The sequence below is a fragment of the Prionailurus viverrinus genome, chromosome C1 (assembly GCF_022837055.1).
Source record: "Prionailurus viverrinus isolate Anna chromosome C1, UM_Priviv_1.0, whole genome shotgun sequence".
In the NCBI taxonomy this organism is placed as follows: Eukaryota; Metazoa; Chordata; class Mammalia; order Carnivora; family Felidae; genus Prionailurus; species Prionailurus viverrinus.
In genome coordinates this window covers 1,189,636-1,207,630 of record NC_062568.1, presented here as the reverse complement: position 1 = coordinate 1,207,630, position 17,995 = coordinate 1,189,636, and the positions used below count along the sequence as shown (strand labels likewise).

The 17,995-nt window shown below is 49.6% G+C and overlaps 1 protein-coding gene across 4 annotated transcripts in view; it reads left to right on the top strand.

Annotated features, from left to right (window-relative positions):
* Positions 1 to 12,169: 12,169 nt before the first annotated feature.
* The window catches only part of TRPM8 (transient receptor potential cation channel subfamily M member 8), a 94,660-nt gene continuing 88,834 nt past the window's right edge, over positions 12,170 to 17,995 (top strand). For 3 of the 4 annotated variants that reach the window (XM_047873586.1, XM_047873584.1, XM_047873587.1), the window contains exon 1: positions 12,170 to 12,217. The gene's annotated coding sequence lies outside the window, so the exon portion shown is untranslated. The remainder of the gene's footprint in view (positions 12,218 to 17,995) is intronic. The other variant, XM_047873585.1, reaches the window with a different exon arrangement.

The following is a 17,995-nucleotide window of genomic DNA, read 5'->3' as shown; positions in this document are numbered from 1 at the left end:
GGCATGCCAGAATGCCTTGAGAATGCCAGAAGACATCGTCCCTGTCCTCACAGAAGTCACAACACTGTGTGGGGGGACAAATGTAGCGGCCGTTATGGTCACATGAAGCATGACTCAGGGGAGCTAAGGGTGGGAGCAGAGAGAGGTTCTTGAGACAGGAAAGGCTGGAGTTGGGCCCTTCAAGGCTGAGTGTGGGCATTAGCCAGGCACAGAAAGTGGGGGAGAAAATGCCCTGGTGAGAGAACAAGCCGACGTGCAAAACACTGAGGAGATAACGCCTCAGGCCGTGGTTGTTCAGCCATCGGGAGCATGAGACCAAAGGCGGTCGTGAGACAAGGCGATGGGATGCCATGGCCAGCCAGCTCGCTGGTATTTAAACACAGCCAGAAGGTGGGTTGGAATTCAGTAGGTTGAGCCAGGCTGGCCAATAGTTTTCCCCATGAGTGGGTGCATGCAGTTGAGCCCGTCTTGGAGTGACAGCGTCTTCCCCACCAATGCCATGTTCACTGCCATCCCCTCTTCTTATCCCTGACACTCAGGAAGTTTCCTTTCTGTGTAGACTAGGCGCCATAGTTACCATTAAAAATTCAAGAACAGAAACGACCACAAAGGTAAAAAGGGAATAAAACAGCTGTATGTTAAATACTGTCCCCTGGACTTGAGTTTCGAGTTCATGTTGCCCATGGGGGGTTGACCAGATGTCATGAAGAAACCTGGGCCATGTCTGGTCTTCCAGTTGTGGGTGTGGCCAGGACATCCAATGAGCCATCTAATAGGGAATATATCTGAGCCAGGACAATGACTAAGATGCCCATTGTGTTGGACTGTCAAGGATCTTCTTAAGAATAGCCTCGTTTCTGTAATCAAGGAAGCTAATGGCCAAAAAAAAAAAAAAAAAAAAATTGTAAAAATTGTCACCATAACTTTAGAGGGTGGAGGGCAGGGGAAGTCACTTCATTGTAAGGATGAGGTTGATTTTGATCCCAGCAGCTTATTCTTTCTTTCCACACCAGCCACAGGAGAGAAAGAAAACCTTGAAGTGGAATCTATAATCTGTCCCTTTAAAGAACACATTAAAGCACCCAGTCCTAAGTGGTTTTAAGCACACAGCATCACAGGACTTGATAAATAATTGATATAAATTAATGGCCAATGAAAGAAACATATCCGCACTGATCTATAATTACTGGAAGCAACCTCATATATTTTTCATAAACGTGTCGTTTCGTTGAAGCTTTTTTTTTCCTAAAATTCAGTGTATTCAGAATTTAAATTGTTTTCAATAAATGCTTTCAACTGCTTTCAAATGGCTGTGCTTCTCCGTCAAAATGGGCATCGGAGAAGCCTGTGTTTGGGCACTCCTTTCTTACCTTCTGATTCTTCCTGACTCTCACCTGGGATACCCAAGAAGGAAATCGGGATGACCAGGGACACCTGTGGAACACTTCGGCTTCCTCCCACTCTGAACATGGCTCGCACCAAGCTCAGGGGGGATGTCTATTGCTTCAGAAGTTTGTGGAAGCAGGAGCCAAGTCCAGGGTTGGCACGACAGCAAGTTTCCGGTCCAACCGACTGACGGTTCCATTGGGTACGGCGTAGACGTATGATTCCACAGTGAGATGAATCTCCGAAGTGGTGATTGAGATTTCAGCTTGGGTTCTGAATTAACTGCGCCAAAACGATCATCCAGACAAAACAACAACAACCCAAACCTGGTCCTGATCTGGAAACTGACTTTTGTTATTAAGAGCACGGTTTCCAGAACTGGACAGATCGCAGTTTGCTTTCTGGCTCCGACACTTGTAGCTAAACACGAGCAAGGTACCTCCTATTTTTGAGCCCCGACTTCCTCATCGGTGAAATGGAATAATGACGCCTGCTCCCTGGGGTGGTTCAGAGACCAAATGGACTCGAATATCCAAAGCTTTTGCTACAATGACTAAAAGCTGGTATTTCACAGCCAATCAGGACAATTGAAATGGGTCGTTTTGAGAAGACCTGTCTCCTAGCGTGCATGTGGAACATTAAGTGTCATACGGAGGTCGCCGGGATAAGGATGTGGAGACTATGACCCAGGTGAATGAGACCCTCCGTTTGTATCATAGTTTCTCGTAGATTCTGGCTAGTTGTTCATAGACCCTATTTTCTTTTCTTCCTGGTCGCATAACTAGACCACATTCCCAGCCCCTCTCGAAGGTAGCTGTGACCAAGGACTGGGTTCTGGTCAGTGTGATGTACTTACAAGCAGTATTGGTCACTTCTAGGCCCGGCCTCACAATTTCTCACTTCCCTTTTGTCTGCTTGAATTTCACAGATGGCCTTACAGAGGACTTCAAGGCCCAGGGGATGCCAGAGCCACAGAATGGCAGAGTCTGGTTCTTGAACACCACGTGGGTAGCTGTCTGCTGAACACCCACTCTCCACTTGGGCATGAGGAAAAAATGCATTTAAAAACTTTTAAAAAATATTTATTTATTTTTGAGAGAGGGACAGAGCATGAGTGGGGGAGGGACAGAGAGAGAGGGAGACACAGAATCCAAAGCAGGCTCCAGGCTCCAAGCTGTCAGCACAGAGCCCAACATGGGGCTCGAACTCATGAACCATGAGATCATGACCTGAGCTGAAGTTGGATGCTTAACTGACTGACCCACCCAGGTGCCCCAGGAAGAAATACATTTTTCAAATCTTTTTTTTGGGGGGGGGGCGCTGGGCGGCTCAGCCAGTTGAGTGTCTGACTCTTGATTTTGGCTCAGGTCATGATCTCGTGGCTTTGTAGGTTTGAGCCCCACATCGGGCTCTGCACTGACAGCACGGAGCCTGTGTGGGATTCTCTCTCCCTTTCTCTCTGCCCCCTCTGCTCTCTCTCTCTCTCTCAAAATAAGTAAATAAGCTTTACCAAAAAGTTTAAGAAATAAACTTTTTTTTCATTCATCCTCAACGATGAATGGGTCAACGATTCAGTGGGACCCAATCCCCAAGTCCTGTAGACTCTTGATTGAGAAGGTCCTTTCCTTTTGTTGATTGGTAGATTGATGAGTATAAATCAGCATTTTTACGTGCTGCCTTTGTGCGAGGCACTGCTACTTGTTGAAGACAGATGAATCGGTGCTCAAAGATCATTGGTTCAGCTACACTGAATTCTTGAGTTCCGTGTATGATGTCCAAACTCAACCATCTGCCAAGACCAGGCGGTGATGTCAATGTGTAGTCAGGCTGAGCAGACGCAGGAAACCAGAGATTGAGGGAATCAGCCAAAAGTGCCCAAGTGAAAGATCTTAAAATACTGTACCGGCCTAACGAAAAATGGGTTTGGGTTGGGTTCAGCCCACCCGCTCCCCAGCTGGTGACTGCTGCTCTAAAACACCCCCAAAGATGGGCTTGTGATCTGTGCACAAGCCAATCATTGAATTGCAGCTGATGAGAACAGTAATTGGTTAGGGTTGACACATGACTTCAGTCAGGCCAATCAGAAGCCTATAGATTCAATTCTGAGACTTCTGTTTGCGTGGTCTGGGGAGTGGACCCTTTCCCCGCTGTGTTCTTTGCACAAGAGATGATGTAGCCCTATCTGCACGGCCATCCTAGAATCATGAGTAGAAAAACATATCTGAGAACAAAGCCCAGATAGAGAAACATATAGACAGAGGCTGGATCCTGGTAATGTAATCTGAGCCCCTGACCAAACTGATCCTTAAGACGGTATGACCCTGTAGGGGTGCCTGGGTGGCTCAGTCGGTTGAGTGTCCGACTTCGGCTCGGGTCATGATCTCGTGGTCTCTGGGTTCGAGCCCTGCGTCGGGCTCTGTGCTGATGGCTCAGAGCCTGGAGCCTGCTTCAGATTGTGTCTCCTCTCTCTGCCCCTCCCCCACTTGTGCTCTATCTCTCTCTGTCTCTCAAAAATAAATAAATGTTAAAAAAAAAAAAGACAGTATGACCCTGTCACTTTGAGTTTCCTGAGCCAATAGATCCCACATTTACTTATACTAACTCAGGTTTGGGTTGGGTTTTCACTTACTTGCAGTAGAGAGTCAAACCTATATACCGATCCCTTTAAAAGATCTGGTGAGTCAAGTTTCTCCAAGTCTTTAATCTGATAGATATGCCCCAGAGGGTGGAGAAAGATCTAGTAACTTTCAAGTCTGAGCATCAGTGGTTGGGCTCAGAGGTGATATTAGAAGTGCCAAGAGTCCCGACACACTGGTGAAACAGAACGTACAGAATGAGGAGTGAAAAGGCAGAGAGAGACAGAGAGACAGAGAGACGGAGACAGACAGACAGAAGGAAATGTCTTTCACAGGAAAAGAATCACGACGGGAAGAAAAGTCCTCGCATGCGTTTCTGTTCCATTTTGCAGCCTGAATAGCGTGGACTTGTTGTGAGTCCACAACTGATGACTTTCTGTGATTTGAGCCCAGAAACAGAGTTGTTTGCAAACAAGAGTCTCTCGATGAAGGAGACTTCTTATCTTCAAGTGTAGTCGGAAAGGAGCCCATGTTCCGCGGACGTGGAAACATAGGCAGGGGGCCTACTGGACCTTAGTTTCTCTTTAGAGAAATGCCATTTGGAGGAACACTGGCGGTGTCCTGATGAATCAATCGACCACTATGTATGGGGCACTGGCTGTCCCAGGAGCCATGGGAGGCACAGGGATGGTGACATTGTCACCCTCTCTAAACCTGAGATATAGCATCACACAGTCACTAATTTTCCATTTGTTCGTCGTTTGTAAGAAAATGAACAAGAAGGCACTGATCACATTTGAGTCTGAATTATTTTATCTCATTCTAGGATCAAGAAAAGGTTAGTCAGGGGCCAAAAGTCAGGGGCCACCCACCAATTCACCCGTAGTTCCCGGGGCTCCATGTTAATGGACAGAGTTGTAACCTTCTTTGCGTGAAGACCGAAAATGGGTACACGGGGGCTGACCTCCATCCACAGCCTGCAATTGATCAAGGATGATGTATTCAAGGGGAAGTTCGAGGCTTTCTTCTACCGTGTTTCGTGGTAAGGAAGCTAATGTAAGTACTGGTCAACACAGTGATGAAAAACAAGACAGGGGATGTGACAGAGTGATGGGCCGTAGATCAGGGTGGGTTTCTCGAATGAGTGGCTGGTTTCTGAATGCTTACTGGGCGTCAAGTGCCATTTCCCATGCCTTACATGTGTTAACAAAGCCTCACAACATACCTATGAGGAGGGTGTAATTATGATCTCCCTTTTACAAATGGGAAAACGGCACAGAGAGGTCAAGCAACTTGCCCAGCGTCACCCAGGTACGATGATGGAGCTGGGGTTTGAACCCAGACAGTCCCCTTCTGGAGCGTGAGCTCTTAACCTCAGCTCTAGGCGCCCTCAAAGCAGCTGTGTGCTAGGAGACCCGGGGGAAGAGAGTTCTAGATGTGACAAGTGGAACACGCCAAGAGCCTGAGGAGGGACAAGAGGTGGGATGCTGGAGGACGAGGTCGGGAGTTGGCTGCGGGCCACTGTATAGACGTGGATTTTCTCCTGGCTACAATGGGAAGCCGTGTGAAGTTCCCACAAGGGGACTGATAAGAGCTGACAGGTGCTTTGAGGAGATGGCTTTGGAAGACGGTGGAGAAAGGGTCGTGAGAGAACAAGTGGGAAGGGACAGGCCAGCTAGGCGCCGTGCCGGCTTCCAGAAAAGAGACGGTGGTGGGCTGGGGGGAGAAGGTAGCAGCAGCGACCAGAGGAACGGTTGGCTTTGGGGTACACCGAATTGGGGCTGGAGGCAGAACCCACAGGAGCTACTGATAGACTGGGTCTTGGGGGGAGAGAGAGCCAACGATGGCTCCGGGGGGGGGGTGGGTGATGGTCACCAGCCGCCAGGGGGGAGGCGCAGGTTAGGGAGGGGCTGTGTGGACTCAAGTGCTCTGATTGGGGCGGGTCAGTCTGAGATGCTTCCTGGACACAGAAGTGGAGACATCAGGCGCGCTCCTTGGAAGTTCCTGAAAACGAAATTTATGCCACATGTGTGTGGCTGAAGAGGGGAGCCGAACAGCCTTGACTTTCCTTTGAGTTTTATTAGGGCCAGACTGCCTCTCTGTGCCTCCTACCCGAGTAGCTCTGCGTGTGTGTGTGTGTGTGTGCACCTATGGCACAGAAGTTAAGCGAAAGGGCCCTGGACACAGACAGCCTGGATTTCCAACCTGCCTTTGCCACTTGCTAGTTCTATAACTTTGGGCAAACTACTGACCCTGTCTGCGCCTCACTTATACTGCCCGTAAAACGGGGCACCTACCCGCAGATTTGTTGGGAGGTTCCGTGAATCGGCACGCGTACAGCACTCCGAACCGTGCTTGGTGCGGAACAGGCAGCCGGCAGAAGGCGGCTACTGTCACAGGTGGGTGTGGACACACGCACGTGACGCGAGGAGTTTATGATTGTGCACTTGTTAAAAAGAGCGGGACCTTCCTGGGTGGATGGTCCGATACTTTCCTCTCTGAGCTATCATCAGTATAGAATGGGTGCAAGGAAGAGGCTAACAGCAAGCCCCTCCGTCCTCTCTGGGGGGGCGGGTGCCTCACCCACACAGACCAGGATCCCGCCGTGATAGACTCCTGTTTCCTCATTTCCTACCGCGATTTTTATGGGACCGAATTCTTCGGGTACAGCGTTCTGCCTTCAGCGTGTTTGAACTTGCAGCCCCCGGCCCGGGGCCTGGGCTGATGAATGGGGACGGGGCTTCGGGGGGCCAGCGTGCTGTGGCGTCCCCCCCTCCCCTTAGGGAACGTCTTTCCCGTCACGTTACTTTGGGGGCAAAGGCTCAGTTGTCATCTGGGGTCTCTTGGCTATTTTGGTTTCTGGCATTTGAACCCTTTTCCACTCAGGGCCCATTTGGGGGAGGATAGTGCTTCTAATAATCCTAATTGTCCACCACTTTTCACGTTGTCTTTCCATTACACTCCATCACCTGTGGCCACCATGCCTTTAAGAAGCATTCAAGCATCCTTCCCGTCTCGGGGTGGGTTTCTCGTCCCCAGGAGCGGGAGGTGAGAGGGCTTGGCTAACCCAAGTGGGCCTGTTGTATCGCCCCTCGCAAACTGCGACCACATCAAAGTGGTCAGAAATCACTCAGAACTCACTTTGTCTCCTCGAGCAAAGTTTCGGTAATTTGGATAAAAGGGCGGAAATGGGCTCTTAGTGCCTCGAGCTCTAAAATGGGATGGAGAGAGGTCAGATAGGCCAAGTTGACTCCTGTGTGAACGCAGCGTTGTCTCATTTTCTGTGACACTCAGGAGCTGAAGCTCACTCGGGCTGGAGTCAAGGTGAAAATAGTTCCTCAAAAGACTCCCCCACCCCCCACCCCCACCTCATTGCCCTGTTTGCTTTGTCTGTTTGAATTGCAGATTTTTAAAAAAAGTTCATTCATTTATTTTTAAGAGAGAGAGAGAGAGTGTGAGCGGGGGTGGGGCAGAGAGGGAGGGAGAATCTCAAGCAGACCCCTCCTCACTGTCAGCACAGAGCCGGACATGGGGCTCGAACTCACGAACCGTGAGATCATGACCTGAGCCGAGATCAAGAGTCGCAGGTTGAACCGACTGAGCCACCCAGGCGCCCCTCCTTCTGTGTTCTTAAAAATTACGTTTCATTGTGGCAAAGCACACGTAGCATAAACGTTTGCCATCTCACCCGTTTTCAAGCGTGCGACTCATTGGCACTGAGTGTGTGTGCACTGTGGTGGAGCCATGACCCCCAGCCATCCCCGGTCCATCCAGTTTCGAAGTTTTCTCCCGGTGCAGAAAATGGAAAAGCAAAGCTGAGAATCCAGGGCTCCAGATTGGGCAGGGAGCATGCTGACAGGCTTTGCTCACCTTGTGGGGCAAAGAAGGGTCTGGAGGAAGATGCTTGGCCCCTATCAGTAGTCACCTACGAACCCTGCTTTGAAGACACAGGTGCGGCAAAACCGCTGGGCTGCAGCCATGATTTTGCTCAGAGGAGCCACCTTCTGGCACTGAGAGGTAATGCAACGACCTAGCCTTTCTTAGGAAGTCTTTCGAAATTCCTCATGCGAGTGACATCATCTGACCTCTGGCTTTCTCGGACTGACTTATTTCGCTTAGCATAATAGCCTCCCGTTCCACCCACATTGTTGCAAATGGAAAGATTTCGTTCTTTTTGATCGCTGGACATACACCACACTTTCTTTATCCATTCATCGGTCAACGGACATTTGGGCTGTTTCCGTACTTTGGCTATTGTTGATAGTGCCGCTATAAACTTTGGGGTGCATGTGCTCCTTCGAATACAACAGATGAAATAGGGGAAGGGAAGGCAAAATAAGAGAAAAACCCAGAAGGAGGCAAGCCATAAGAGATTCTGAAATACAGAGAACAAACTGAGGGGAGGTTGGTGGCTGTAGGGGAGGTGGGTGGGGGGATGGGGTTAAATGGGGGGCTGGGCACTAAGGAGGGCACTTGTTGGGATGCGCACTGGGTGTCATATGTAAGAGATGAATCACTGGGTTCTACTCCTAAGGCCAAGACTACACTGTATGTGAACTAACTTGGATATAAATTAAAAAAAATAATAAATAAAATGTCTTTAAAAAAATCGGTAGAGGAATTTGGGCATTTTGTTAAGTCTTGTGGAAAATGGCAAATGTAGGTCTTACATCTGTGCCTCTCCTGCATGCGTACCTATACGTCTATGCCACCTCTGTCTCCATCTCAGTGTGTCCCCATGTGGAGACTTCTCTGTCTCCATTCCTCCAGGACATGAGAGCAAGGATCCATTCACTTAAGACTTTCAAGATGTACTGAAAACACTTGACTAGAACTTGTTTAGGGTCCTTAGGAGGATCCTTTGTTATGGATACAAGTTCGGAATTAGGGTGAAAATTGGGACAGAACAAAGAACCTGTTGGTTGAAGAATCAGACAGTGAAGGAGGAAAGCCCACACGCTCTTGACCCGCCTCACTCTGAAGGCGGGACAGGGCCACCGGGCTCCCAATGTTACAGGAAGAGCCCATTCCGTCACCCTGCATAGGGTGACTTCGCTGTGCTGAAGGGGGAGGGGGACGGGGGGGTGCCACAGGCTCCCATGGGGCTTCTCTGCTCTTCCCTGGGCCACCGGTGGTGGTCCCCGCCATTCCCAGGGACGGGTCAACGACCCCCTTTACACCGGACCTCAGGGCTGTGCCAGGGCCGCTATAATAAATACCACAGGCTGGATGATTTTTCCTCACAGTCCTGGAGGCTGACTTTTCAAGATCAAGTTATCAGGTTTGGCTTCTTCCGAGGCCTCTCCCCTTGGCTTGCAGATGGCTGTCCTCTCCTTGTGTCCTCACGCGGTCTTCCCTCTGTGTGTGTCAGCCTCCCAGTCTCATCTCCTTATAAGGACACCAGTCATATGGGGTCAGAGCCCACCCCAAAGACCTCATCTTAACTTGACCTCTGTCAGAAAGACCCTATTTCCAAATACAGTCACATTCTGAGGGATGGGGGTTCGGGAACCCACACTGGGCCCAGAACAGGGGCTGCGTCTAGCCTTCTGGGGGCAGAAGACATATGGCAGGTGCGGCTTCTAGGCCTGGGGTGTGGAACTGCCCTGTTCACTCTCAGAAGGCACCGGCTTTCCCTGGACCTCCCAGCGACCGCATCCCTGGAGACCCTCCTCCTTGCAGACTGACCCCTCCAGTCTGTGCCGTGTGTGACCTTCAGCGTAGGCCTGACTCTTGCTGTCACTGTTAAGGACCTACAGGAGACCGCCCGTCCAATCAAATCCGAGCCCCCAGGCTTGTACTCAAAGCCCATCATGGTGTTGCTCCTGGGTGCCATGACATCGCAGTGTGGATTCTCCCCAACACTGCCCTTCTGCCTCAGCCCCTGCCCCAGCCTCCATATCCTTTGGTCCTTCTCTCAAAGTATATTTTATTTTTATTTTTTATGGAAAAAATTTTTTTTAATGTTTTATTTTTGACAGAGAGAGAGAGAGAGAGAGAGAGGCAGAGCATGAGTGGGGGAGGGGCAGAGAGAGAGGGAGACGGAGAATCTGAAGCAGGCTCCAGGCTCTGAGCCATCAGCACAGAGCCCGATGCGGGGCTCGAACTCACGGACCGCGAGATCATGACCTGAGCCGAAGTCATACGCTCAACCGACTGAGCCACCGAGGCGCCCCTCAAAATATATTTTAAACCCGAGATGAAATTGTTCACCCCAGTTTTGCAACCTATGCCAATCACTTGGCAACATGGATTTTGAGTCTTTCCCCATAGATACGCTCCAATCAAGATGCTCATGGGCTCTATAATGTTTCACCTGCTGAACGGGCCATGCTCCACCCGTTTGCCCACATCACGCCCTTCCCCTCTATTATCAGCTTGTTCTCTGCCAGCCTGTGATGGTTGCCGCATCACCTTCCGCCAGTATTCCCGCGTAGCACATCTATCTGCACTTTGGACTTCAGTCTCTATAATTTTCTAGCTTTCTAGTCCTTTCCGGTTCATTTTCTGAGTTTCACACTAGATTGTAGATTCTGCCTTCTGATTCCTTTATGTCTGAAAATACCTAGAAGAATGTTGTGTAGACTGCAGGCTCAGGAAACAGAGGACGGGATCCAGGGGCTCTGTCTGTATGCATAGGTGTGTGGGGGTCAGGGAAGGAGATTGTAGGAGGGTGGGAGTTTTAGTCCTGGGATCCACATTAAGGGTGATTTTGACAGTTCTCTGATTCTCTCTCTGTCTCTCGCTAGACCTCTTCTCATGCGGGTCCTCATTCAAATGCAGCATGGGTCATACCCAGTTTTCCGTAGTCCCCACTCTTCCCTATTGCCTTGCACATGGTGTCTCCATTCATTTTCATGACCTGCCTGACCCTCAGAGTATTAGTTTGTGGTCCTGTGTTAAGTTTTTTTGTTTCTCTTTGTCATAGGGGTTTCCTCCCTCTGAATCAAATATGCTCTTTATAGGAGCGATTGCTTTTGTTGATGGCATCTTATCCCTCCTTTTAGATCGTGCTTGGATCCCTCTGCCTTGATGAAATCGCCCCTGACATTCCTTATGTTCAGTCTCTAACACTTCTGCATTTGCTTGTACTATGTAATCAACTTTAAAATTATACTATCCTCTCACTTCTTGCCTATAGCACATACTTCATGTATAAATACGTCATAGCAAGAACAGGCAAGGCGCCTGGCTGGCTCGGTAGGGAGAGTGTGTGACTCTTGACCTCAGGGTTGTGAGTTCGAGCCCCACATTGGGTGCAGAGATTACTTAAAAATAAAATCTTAGGGGCGCCTGGGGGGCTCAGTGGGTTGAGTGTCCAAATCTTGATTTTTGGCTCAGGTCATGATCTCACAGTTCATGGGATCGAGCTCTGAGTCGGGCTCTGCTCTGAAGGGATTCTCTCTCCTTCTCTCTCTCTGCCCCTCCCCTGCTCGTGTGGTGCTGGCTCACTCTCTCAAAATAAGTAAATAAAGATTTAAAAGAATCTTAAAAAAAAAAAAAGAAAGGAAGATCAGCCAACACTCCAGGAGCATTACCTATGACAAAACTATTGAAATGCTGTTTGTGGTGCATCATTTCAATAAGATGGCTGATGGCCGCCCCCTGATGACCATTACTTTTCAGCCTTGTTAGTGGAGTGACTACCAAGGCCAAGTGTTAAGAAGGCGTAGGTGTTACTACAAGTGAATGAAGCTAGCCTTGCTGAGACAGCCTGCTACCCCTCGACACCCCAGCTAGCCCAATGCTGAGTTGGTGTAGACAAACTGAACAGCAACTGCAAAAAAAAAAAAAAAAAGTCTATTAAATGTCCTTTATGATTTTCTTCTAATCAGTTAAAAGCTTTTCACCTATTAATTAATCTTGTCATCACCTTCCATAATGAGCATTTCCGATTTCATTTGTGGTTTTTAAGATGTGCCATAAATTGTAGAAATTAAATGCTAGTGTGACTTAACACTGACATCGGAAGCCAAGAGAGAGAATGTTTGTGTTTACTCTGTTAGCACTTAAAGTACTGTGTTCTCTAGTTATGCTCTGGTCACTCAGACGCGATCACTAAATTGCTACCATCGTGGCTTTTCGAGTCTTCTCTTAGCTGATTAAATTTTTTTGTTCCTCTCGTCCCTCGGGGAGGAGGGCGGGGCTGAGAAAGCTCAGATTATAAAAGCCTCCTTCCTCTGCAAGAAAGGGGGGGCCAGCAGGATCCTTCCAGTGCAAGCAAATCCTGCCGGACAAAAATCCTACCTCAGCTGGTATGTTACCAACCTTTGCTTTTTTTGTCTCTCCGTAAATGTCGCGATTGTTGTGACTCGTAGAATTGGCACGAATAGGGTGTGTTTGGGAAGGGCATCGTTTAGATTTTCTGGGAAGATGTGAAATCTGTGAAGATTTGGAAGGAACAGAAGACAAGACGGGAAATTTCTCAGGGAGCTGTGGGGATAAGCGAGATAGTAGTCCACAGATAAATACAGTACTCGTTTGGATGTATTTAGACGTCTGCAGCAGGTTTCTGAATGATTTAAAATATAATTACAGCGCCCCCCCCCCCCCGATTGACAGAGTCAGAAATTTCCTCAAATGAGCTTTATTAAGAAATGCACTGGCATCTTAACTGTGCAGCGGACGGTCTAAAGCGATCCTATGTTCTCCAAACATGGGATGATCGAGGACGTCACCAAACAGTTTCTTCTTAAATCAAGACGATGAGGGAGCCTAAATTAGCATCAAGAAAGAACGTGTCCAAAGCGTCAACAGTCTTTGATGGAAGGAGAAAAGGATATGTGACTGATTTTTACACACTGTGCTCCCTTACCTTTTGTCAGCTTCCGGAACACGGTCATGGCTTGTGTTCTTTAGAAGCAAAAGTGAAACACTGAGGGGTTGGATGAATAATTAAAGATTTCATTTCTATTCGGTTTTGAGCCCATGACTGCCGGCGCTGACTTTCTCGGAGTTAAGATTCTTCAGCAGAATACAGACCCCCTCATGGTAGGGGGTTTTGGCTCCTCGGTGTCTCGAGAGCGTAAAGCACTTTCTTTCAGGGTTGTGACTTTTGATTTATGGTTCTTTAAAATTTGGAACAAAGTTGGTATCACGCGGTATTCATTCTTTGTCTTGCCTAACAATTGATGTTATTCCTGGTACCCGTGAAGGTGACAGGGCTCCAGGCATGGACGGACCCCTGCTCTCTCCCCCTTATTCTAGGGGGCTCTCAGCAACTAGCACCTTCAAATTCATTTGCTGCCGGGACTCACCTCCTGTCTCCCACCTCTCTCCTCTCTGGGGCCGGAGACCCTGGGATCAATGATTTTAGGAGCTCCCCTGGGTTTTCATCATCCCCCCAGTTTTTACCCATCGATGCAAACTTCAAAAATGTGACTGACAAAACTACGGCCCCTTGGGAAAGCGGGATAATTCCCATGACGACGACACCGATCTCAGTCCTCCAGGGTGAACCAGACGGGGGAGGCGAGGCGCACGTTAACCCTTGTGGGCTCACTGTAACTCTTGGGTAAACCTCCAGGGCTGGGGCGAGAACGGGAAGGGAGAAGATGTCTCCGCATGGTGTCATTTCTGTTTGAAGCTTCTGCAAGTATCACTCACCGTTATGAATAATTGATTCATTGAGCGAGTGGAGGCAGTGGAGATGGTCGGGCTTCGGCACCGGCCTTTTGGAACATTCTTTCGGAGCACGAACGAGACAGTCCCTCTCATTTCGGGTGACATAAGGAAAACTTGCTCTCTGGTCTCCTTTACCACACGGAGACTTAGGTAACACATCCTGCTTGAAGAGCACCTGTCTCCCTGGTGGCGAGAGGCAGGGAAACCATAATTTTAAACACATGCCCAATGCTCTTCTTGTACCCGGACGATCGCGTAGCAGATTGAGTTTTGGTTTTGGTTTTGGTTTTGCAAAGGGCTCGCAGGATGCAGGAGTATTCTGTTAGGAATGGGTGATTTCTAGATGAATCGGAATGAGCCGTGAACGCCAGTAGTGAAGAGAGCATTAGGCCAACCTCTCCCCCTCGAGGTTTCTACTCCTCGATTTAAATTTTAACGGTGTATGAATGGAGTGTAAATGACAGTCTGTCTCTTCCCCAAGAGGTGGTAATGTGGCATCCATAACGTTCTGTGCCTTGGTTTCCTCATCCGTTTAAGCGGGGGAATAAGAATCATCTAACTCACAGGAGGACTGAGGGTTAAGAGCTCAGCATAGCGCCTGGCACATAACAGACCTTGCGTGAGACGCGGCCACTGTTTTCTCCTGGCATGAGGGGGCCGTTCACAGCTGATGGGGATGCGTCTTGTGTGTTTGCAGGACAAACTGCGTTGTCCATAAATTCAAGTTATGACCCACAGAAGAACCCCGAGCCCAAATTGACACGATACGGTCTCTGAAGCACCCCAGTTACATGCTTGTGTTTTATAAAGACCCCGGGGCGCCTGGGTGGCTCAGTCTGTTGAGCGTCCGATTTCGGCTCAGGTCATGATCTCAAGGCTTGTGAGTTCGAGCCCCGCGACGGGCCCTGTGCTGACAGCTCAGAGCCTGGAGCCCGTTTCGGATTCTGTGTCTCCCTCTCTCTCTGCCCCCCACCCCCCCCCCCTTGTTCTCTCTCTCTCTCTCTCTCTAAAAAGTAAATAAACACTAAAAATAAGTAAATAAAAAGATCCAATGCTAAGTGCTGAAGAGCTGGGATTGAAGCCAGAGACGAGAGGGTCATGGAGACTATTCGCAGTGTCCTGGGTGAGGTCGCTGGTGCTGTAAATGGGGTCCCCTGACCAGGGGCCCCAGCGGCACCTGGGAACTTGTTAGAGATGCAGAGCCTGTGGGCCACCTCGGAGCTGACGAGCAGTTTCGGGGGCCCCACAAGCTGAGTTTTAATGAGGCCCCCAGCCATTCAGTCTGTGCAGAGAACATGTGCTTCTCTGCGTAGGCAACTGGAGACACCGTGGGTCTTTGGTTGGGAACTGCTGTGGGGCCTGATGTGGGCGGGCATCTATGCCTTCGCGATCCCACCGTGAAACTGTGAAACCGCCAATGGCATTTCAGAGTCCATTTGGGTCTTAATTCTTTACTCAGGCAACGTCCGTCTGCAATCTTTGAGTGTCAGGGCCATCGATAAAAATAATCAAGAGATTGCTAAGACTCTGAAAGCTGAGATCACGCACAGTTAAACGGGTAAGTCCTCCATCTGGCCAGCCTCTCAGGTGCCTGTACCCTGGGGCCCATTTCCCTTTCAAATCATTATTTGGAAATAATGGTGGATTCACAGGGAGTTGGAAAAATAGTGCCGAGGGGTCCCAAGTAGCCTTCGCCCCTTTCCCCAATGGGGGGGGGGAGGCGGGGCTCTATGCTCTAGCATCCAATCCAGGAAACGGACATCCGTATCACCCACAGACTGCACTCAGATTTCTCACTGAGATGTACTCCTCTGTGCGTGTGTCATTTTATTCAATTTTAGCAGGAGCATATTTGGGTAACCACCACCACCAGTCAGGTTCTGGAACTGTTTCACCGTCCCCAGAAGGAGCCCCCTTTATCGTCCCACCCATCCGGCCCCACCCCCTCCCCCGACCCAGGAGCTCTTTGTACCCTGAAGGCTGCTGGCTCAGGGCATGGGGGGCGGGGAGGGGGGGGGTTGATCTTGCTTGCACCTGACCGCGCTCACCCCTTTGCTTAGGCCCCCAGCGAGATCAGGCTGCAGGAAGTTTCTAGCAGCCCCAGCAGGCTGGCTTTCCATGTGCTGGGTCAGCCCCGCACATCTGGAGTCTCTCTCCTTTCACCCTCTGCTCACGAATTGCTCTTTGCTTCCTTCGTACCCAGCAATCTTTCAGTAAGTCTCTTCCAAACTTTGCGCACCTAGGACAAAATAAACATTTAGACGGCGAGGCAAACAGGTTGTTCCCGTGTCTCCTCCATTTATTATCTATTTATTTATGATTATTTTTTTAATGTTTATTTATTTTTGAGAGAGAGAGAGTGAGTGGGAGAGGGGCACAGAGAGAGGGAGACACAGATCCTGAAGCAGGCTCCAGGCTCCGAGCTGTCAGCACAGAGCCTGACGCAGGGCTCGAACCCTCGGACCAAGAGATCATGACCCGAGCCCAAGTCGGATGCTCAATGGACTGAGCCAGCCAGGCGCCTTTCCATTTATTATTTAGATTCTTCCCCCCACCCTGTCCCCTTCCAGAACTGGTTCAAGCCCTGTGGGTGGCTCCCTGTCTCCTGCTCTCTGGTTCCCGAGGGCACCTCTCTGGGGCGCTCACAGCTGAATTGGCTGAGGATGTAATTCCTAGATCACCGTCTTTTCTCTCTAAAAAATACACATATGCTTCATCTTCCGGCTTATGGTGCCACCGAGGAGAAGTTTGATGCCAGGCTTACTTCCCTCCCTCTTGTACCTTATTTTTTTCTGCTCGTACAGTTTTGTGTTTATTCTTATCCTTGAATGATTTCACCAAGACACCTCTAAGCCAATTAATTTTGCCTGGCATGAGACTCGGTGGAACTTCTTTTTTTTTTTAAAGTTTATTTATGTTGAGAGAAACAGAGAGAGCCAGCAGGGGAGGGGCAGAGAGAGAGAGAGAGAGAGAGGGAGAGAGAGAATCCCAAGCAGTCTCCACACTGTTTTAGCCTGGCTCGAACTCACGAACCATGAGATCGCGACCTGAGCCGAAATCGAGAGTCAGACACTTTGGGCACCTGGGTGGCTCAGTTGGTTAAGTGTCCAACTTGGGCTCAGGGCATGATATCTCACAGTTTGTGAGTTCAAGCCCCGTGTCGGGCTCTGTGCTGGTAGCTTCGAGCCTGGAGCCTGGAGCCTGCTTCAGACTCTGCATCTCCCTCTCTCTCTGCCCTTCCCCTGCTCATGCTGTGTCTTTGTCTCTCAAAAATAAATAAACGTTAAAAAAAAAAGGGTCGGATGCTTAATTGACCGAACCACTCAGGCACCCCTTGGCGGGACTGTTTTGTACTAAAGACCCAATTCTTTCATTAGCCCAGGGAGGAAGATTTATCCTGTTGACCTTTTGACTATGGTGCCTCCTCTACAGGGATCATTTTCTTCTTCTGGAAGGCATGTTACTTTCATGGCACATCTATCCGTGTTCCCCGTGGCTCCACACATGACGGCCACAGCAAGGGGTGGCGCGGTTGCCCCGAGGGGCTCCTGTCCGGGTTGGAGAGTTGATGGGGCAGAGCCTCACGATGTCCTCAGCCTCAGCCTGTGCTGTTCCCACTCTGCCAGGGGTCGCTGTGTAGGACCCTGAGCTCGTGTCCACCAGACAGCTGAGCACGGTCTCTGGTTTGATGTTGGGTGCCACGATGGTGCCCGCGTTTGCCACCCCTGAGGAGGGTGCCAGTTTCGTGCACAAAGAGGACTGGGGTCAGTTCGGGAAGGTTCTTCGCTGCTGGGTCGTGAGACTTCTTTTCTGAGCAAACCCTCTCCTTCTGTCTTGGTCACAACTGCCTTCATTACACATTCCGGGGACTGACTGGGGAGGCGACGTGCTCCCTGGAGCCATTCACACCCGGGTGGGGGGGGGGGCTGTAATCAGAACACAATAATAAAACACCAACAACAGGCTTCGCAGAGCTGCAAAAAAACCAAAACAACCAAACCTGAGTTTGCGTGTAAAAAGAGTTCACAAAGTAAACATTTTAGGCCACTAGCTAGCAGGAGTCAATAAAATATTAGCATTTAAGAATAAGGGGGAGGGGCGCCTGGGTGGCTCAATCCCTTGAGCCTCCAACTTAGGCTCAGGTCATGATCTCACCGTTGGGGAGTTCGAGCCCTGCTGTGCTGACAGCTCAGAGCCTGGAGCCTGCTTCAGGTTCTGTGTCTCCCTCTCTCTCTCTCTGCCTCTTCCCAGCCCCCACCCCCCACCTCTCAAAAATAAATAAATATAAAAAAAATAGAAGAAGAGGGAAAAGCAAATAAATGCTGGGAAGAAAGAATAAAAATGAGGCTGCCCTCAGGGTTTTCTTTTACGAGATCAAAAGTCTAATAAGAACGGAACAGGTTCTACGG